Source organism: Mytilus galloprovincialis, chromosome 3 (genome assembly GCF_965363235.1).
Source record: "Mytilus galloprovincialis chromosome 3, xbMytGall1.hap1.1, whole genome shotgun sequence".
Classification (NCBI taxonomy): Eukaryota; Metazoa; Mollusca; class Bivalvia; order Mytilida; family Mytilidae; genus Mytilus; species Mytilus galloprovincialis.
In genome coordinates this window covers 108,166,635-108,173,574 of record NC_134840.1, presented here as the reverse complement: position 1 = coordinate 108,173,574, position 6,940 = coordinate 108,166,635, and positions in this window count along the sequence as shown.

Genomic DNA, 6,940 nt, shown 5'->3' with positions numbered 1-6,940 from the left:
CGAAGGCAACCAATGGGTCTTCAATGTAGCGAGAATTCCCGCACCCGTAGGTGTCCTTCAACTGGCCCCTAAAATATGCATAATAGTACAGTGATAATGGACGTCATACTAAACTCCGAATTATACACAAGAAACTAAAATTTAAAATCATACAAGACTAACAAAGGCCAGAGGCTCCTGACTTGGGACAGGCGCAAAATTGCGGCGGGGTTAAACATGTTTATGAGATCTCAACCCTCCCCCTATACCTCTAGCCAATGTAGAAAAGTAAAAGAATAACAATACGCAAATTAAAATTCAGTTCAAGAGAAGTCCGAGTCCGATGTCAAAAGATGTAACAAAAGAAAATAAATAAAATGACAATAATACATAAATAACAACAGACTACTAGCAGTTAACTGACATGCCAGCTCCAGACCTCAATTAAACTGATTGAAAGATTATGTCTTCATCATATGAAATCTAGATCTGGTGTACAAAAAAATATTGACACCTTGTGTTTGTGGCATAACATCTTGTCCACAAGTTATCGTTTTCTGTTTAGTTTTAAATTTATATTAAGATCCATTTTGTTACATCTCGTGATCAATTTTATTTGGCAATCGCCAATGGCAGTCAGCAGGGTTTAAGAACATCAGTTGTTCGACCTGTTAGTCAAATTCGTTTTGTTTAAATATACTTTTTCACTTTTTTGGTCTTTTGGAAAATGTTGTTTGTGCTGTATTTAGACCCTTCTACAACGAAATTTGTTTTACATGCACACGTATAAAAATTGCGGTTTTTATCCAACGCAATCATAGGTTCGAACGTAGTTTTCAATTTAGACTCGTATGTATATATATATATATATATATACGTCAGTACTTATGAATTCAAGTTTTAACAATTACATGTACAAATAACGCGAAATTAAGTTAATTTGTTGAAACAGACTTGGGATACGATCGTTGAATTTTCGGGGGACTGGGGTTAAAAAAATGTAAAAAAGGTGTTTCCAAAAAAAGACGGGAGATACCAAAAGTAGTAATCAATTTTAAGCTTAAAGACTAACAACGGTCTACAAATAACTACACAAAACTAATAAACAACAAGAGCCCCATTCAAAGCTATGGACGATCTCACGTGCTCTGGAAGGGTAAACATATCCTGCTCCGGTCGTGGTGTGGTGATGTCATTAACGAGGGAAAAAATCGAGACTGTGTCTACAAATGTAGCATACCCGTGGCTATCTGTGACCTAGTCATTACAAAAATAAGATTACTAGACCCATATCAATGCTATGCTTTCGTGATACTGTAATTTAGATATTGGACAAGGGAGACACCGTAGATTATCCCTATAAAATATATAGGTCTTTGCAAAAACATTATGTGGAAGCTGAATTTCATTTTCACTTTGTGAAAAATGTCCCATTTAAGAAAAACGCTGAGAACCACTAGTCCCTTCAATTAAACACGTGACTAATGAATAAATCTATACTCATTTGTATTTACATTTACGAATGTGACATAATTACAATTAAAAATTATGTTTTAATCATTAAATGAACTATACATACTTAGAAAAATTAAAAACTTGTAACATTATATAAGTTTATGACAACACTATTACATGTATACGTGTTTATGTTTCTTGTGGTTTATTTTTTTAAACATATTAAAAATATTCACGGTAAAGCTCGATCGTACATTTACATATTTTCATCATAAACTTTCCAAGAGTATCACCTTCTATATTATTATATCATAAACATATATTTTTATCTAACTGTGTTTTCTGCATACGTATATTCTTACGTACACATAGTTGAATGGGTACCCAACACTTTAACTAAAATTAATTTGGCTCGTTTAATTTTCATAAAATTTTGACAAGGTATTTACTTTGACCCTTTGACAAAAATATAAAAAAATCAAAAAGTTTGAACCAACCCTTTTATCAGAAAAATTACACTGGTTTTATAGCAGTTTGACAAACACTTATTTTGATCAAGCTTAATATTTTCTTAAAACGTTTAGCTGATTTTACAGAGTTATCTCCCTGTAGTGTTAGGTACCACCTTAATGTCTTATTTTATTATTGAATTTTATATGTCTGATTAACAATCCTGTATTCAGATGCTTACCCAACAAATCACTTGGTTTGTAATATATAACTAGATATAGCTACATGCATCCATCACTAGATGATTATATAAGTCCGAGAATTAAATTTTTAATGTAAATAGTTCTCCTTTAAATCAAATGTAAATAAATTGGGCAACAAATAAAACAAAAGTGCAAACGTTGCTAGTCTCACTTTTTAAAATAAATTCAAATAAGCTGGGAGTTTGCACGGCCGGGGTTTGAAAGAGGTTTACAGACTAGAGACTAACGGACAAAAAGAACAGACTGAAAAATAAAGATTAGAGTCAAAAATGCCGAAATTGGGAATGGGGATAAATGGGGTGCTAAATGAGGGGGGGCAAGGGGTTTAACTGTTATGCTGTTATGGGGCAATTTAATTCTTTGTTATCTGTTATTTTGAAAATATATTTGCTGTTAGCTGTTATTGTCTTATTCTTTGTTAGCTGTTATTGGGCTTTTAGTTTTTTTGTTATCTGTTATTGTGATAATGTATTTGCTGTTAACTGTTATTGAAAATTGGAATGTTAGCATTTTTTTTTGACAGTCAATATTCGGTATAACTTGAAGATCATTGGCCATTGGGGTCTACCACTACTAATGTGTTTGTCCCGTATTCAGAGAAGAATTCCATTAACATATACCCATCACATGAGTGAGGTCCAGGATAATTCAAGTATATCTTATGATTATCCTTTGCAATAAATTCCATTTTTTTTTATGAATGTGTATTTAGAATTATCTTAAATTTTTTGTATGAGAATATTGTTCCTTGTTTTCCGTACGAACATATTAAATTAAAACAATTCTTAATATGACAAAAGGAAAACATATGGCTAGGAATATCTGACATGGATCTCAATTAAGGACTAGGTCCTAATAACCACTTAACCTTTTATATAATATGGTACATAGACTCAGCTCTGTGATTCTTTTCAAAGCAGAACCAAATGCATTGTACAATGAAAGTTCCAATCATGTACGTGGGTCCGAAGCTGCACATAACTCATTACAAACAAAGATTTATTTCGTTTCAAGCCATTGGTTCCCTACTAAACTATGTATTCTACTTACTAGTACACTTGGTACAATCAAAGACCTCAGCTGATAAAAAATTGTTCAAATAAGGCCTTTGAAAATAGTTGAATAAATTGCTTTTAGAGTGTCAAAATTCGTTCGAAGTACTTGATAAATTGCATGCTTATAATTGGTGCTTTTGATTTTTCTACCCTATATACCACTTTGCCTCATAGCTTCATTAAGAAAAATTCACACACCTCATTAAATGGTCATTTAGAAAAAGTCAGAATATTCAAACTCTTTTGGGTCACTTTTTTGATTAGCAACAAAGGGAGCTTCAGTCAATATATATAAACAATACACCAACGTTTCATGAGAACTGCTGAAAACATTTTTGTGTTAAGGATGTTTGCTCCTCTACTTTTTGAATTTTTGCCAGATTTTTGGAATCCTCTGGTTTTATCCATGTATTGACATTAAAAAAAATTGCTCACTAACCCCTACTTTTCTTTTCATATTTTTATTATATATAATTTAAAAAGCCATATTTCAAAATCTTATGAAATCCTTGTTATTTTTTTATAGTTTTTAAACAAAAAAGTGGCCAATGTTAAGTGAAAGAAAAATCTAGAGAAAATTATTTCCCGCCAAATTTTCAATGGCTTATATCTCGAAAACAAGCACTGCTTTTTTATTTTCTTTATTTATATACTTTCATTTTATAACAGTCTTTTAAAAAGCTTGTTATTTTTAAACAGAGTAGCGAACATCCTTAATGTCTGAAAACTGGAAAATCACCCCTTTTTACATTAACTCGGAAACGTAAAATCTAAAATTTATAAAAATTGAAATTACCTCATGTTAATAGATATAAACAATTCACCAAAATTCCTTGCTTTGTGAAAGCATTTTTGAGATATTATCAAAAAACTGAGAAAAAAAACACCAATTTTATTGAATAAAAACCCATTACCCAGAAACTTAAAATCTAAAATTTATAAAAAAAAAAAAAAAAAAAAAAAAGGGAGCTCACGTCAATAGATATAAACAATTTCCCAAAGTTTAATGCAAATGGTTAAAGAGTTTTTGAGTTAATGTCCGACATGTTGACAACATTATACCATAATACGTTCCGTAAACGAGCGTATAAAAAATATTATAATATATTGAGTAGTAATTTAAACACATTCTAGATACATAAATTAATACTAAAAACTTAGTCATAAAAAATGGAATGCATTACATAGGATTATATCCGTAATAAGAAATACTGATTTGTCAAAGACCAAATTATTTTAATATTTCATTTACTGTTATCTGTTTTTGTCCATTTCAATTCCTTGTTATCTGTTATGAGCCAAATCAATTTGCTGTTTTGCTGTTATTGGGACCCCCCTTGCCCCCCTCCTAAATATAGAGAATACTGAATAATGGTATATAAAAATTAAACTGACTTAAGAAATGAAGGACCCTTTTCCATATACTTGATTGCCAGCCATGATTTCTCATAGTAGTATCCCCCTTCGTGGTCTTCATCGGGAATTCTTGGAGAGGCATGACCAGCAATTATGAGAGAAATAATGTTCTGAGTATTAAAAGGGTCAATTATTAACTTCCTAGTCAAAACGGAAAAATCATTTGGACCATTTACTCAAGACAATCATCCAACCACATCAAATTTTAACAAAAGTTGAAGGTTTAATAAACACCCTATGAATATATTACAATTTGAACATCTGTTCATAATTTTCCAAGATGGTGAATTTATTTTATGACTTTTTCGAACTGGACTGGTCTCCTGTAACTGGTATCCTATTCCGGTTCGAATAACCGTTCCCGAATAAGTGATCTTTCCTCTCTATTTATAAACCAGGATTAATTTGAAGTTGTTACCTTTAATATGAGTCCGCGGACAGCTTCGTTATTATTTATAAGTACTTCTTCAAAGGGAACAATTAGTCGTATTATTATTAATCGCATAATTGTCTTAAGTACTTGAACTTTTACTTCCGTACAGGTTGCATACTTGAGAAAATCCATGATCAAAAACTTAATAAATTGGCATAGTAAATTTCCTGTTAAAGATACTTGTAATTCTGTTTATAGATGTACTTAGAAAATGTAATTAAGTATCATCGTTTTCTTTTCGGTTTGATTAAATATTACTTAATAGTTTACACAAAGTATAACCCGCTAACACTTTACATGTATTACACATTCCCAAACAAAGTGGTGTATTTACAAAGCGTATAACCTGCTTAACACTTTACATGTATTTACCTCGTATTTATAACACAGTCGCATTAAAATAGTGTAATATGTGTTTACTTTTATATGATAAGTATGGTTTAAGAAACTTGAGTGTAATTCTTACGTTTGAAAAATCTGTAAACGGAATTTGCACAACTGCTTAACCTGTAATTAAAGCTTAGAACGCCAATATTTGTCGGGTTTTTGTTGCAATACTCGAAAATATGAACACAAAATGGATTATGATATCTTATTCTTTGGGAAAACTTTTTTCGCAAAAAAAATCACGTCACTTCGAAAAATAAATGGGTATTCAACCTTTTATTGTAAGCTGAATCATAGATGTAATATTACATCTATGGCTGAATCTTCGTAAATTCCTACGAAATTTGTTGTCTCTTAAAATGGTGGCAATAATGCTATAGTTTGATAGGTTGTTATATGCAATAATATCAAGTGCCACAAAATGCTTAAACTATAATGACATGTTTATAAAAAAATATTAAAAGAAAAAACAACAAAAATACATTTTTTTTTTCAATGAGATTGAAAGAGTGACAGATTGTAAAACTATATCTATTTGTTTGTTTATTCTTGATTTTAGTGATATCATGATTATACCTTTTGATTTGTTTATATGTCTACCTGTATTTGTCACCCATGTCATGTACTGGACAAGATAGAAATTCCGTGACATCCTTTGTTTACAAAAAAATACAAAACCCAGATGACCAACGTTCGATATTATCTTTTTATCATACTAGTTCTACCTGTGGCTCTAATCGCTCGCCATTGTCAATACAAATTGGAAATAACACTATCACACTGATAGTGAACAGTAGTGGTGATAACGGATCTCCCTGTTGCACTACGGTTATAGATTTTATCGTGCGACGTGAGGTATCTATCGACATGTCATAATATCAATTAGATGTCAAATTAATATCGCCAATTTTTAAATGATTTTGTTTCTGTAACAGTAATTAGGTCGTGTAGTATCGCAAATTATTCTATTAATATTAAATAGATTATAGGGGTGCATTTGAGACATGTGACGCAACGTCTCTGGGTGCACGAAATTGAGAATCTGCATGTTGTTGCTGCCACGTAGACCCCGTGGTCTCCAGACCTTAGAAGTACTATACCGACATATAGCTCTAGAATATTCAGAGCAACCTACCAAATAAATCATTGAACTATTATAATATTTCCATGGATAAATGCACATTGTTGATATTGCCATGGTTGATCAAGATATTATAGTTTTAGGCAATAAGGCTAGCTGATAATATTAATTTTGTGTGCAAATATGTACTTAATTTAAAAGACTGATATCACCTCAATGAACGAGGCTATTCAAATGAACAGTCCCCACGTGTAATGGTGTCCGAAAACATGTTATTGCGAGTAATTTCATTTCACATAGTAAAAATATTTTTTTAGTATATACTTAGCCAATTTTTGGGGAATAATGTTCAAACTTGATTCTAGGCTAAATCGGATTTATATTTGTACATGATTATTTTAAAAAAAAAGGGGGTCGAAGT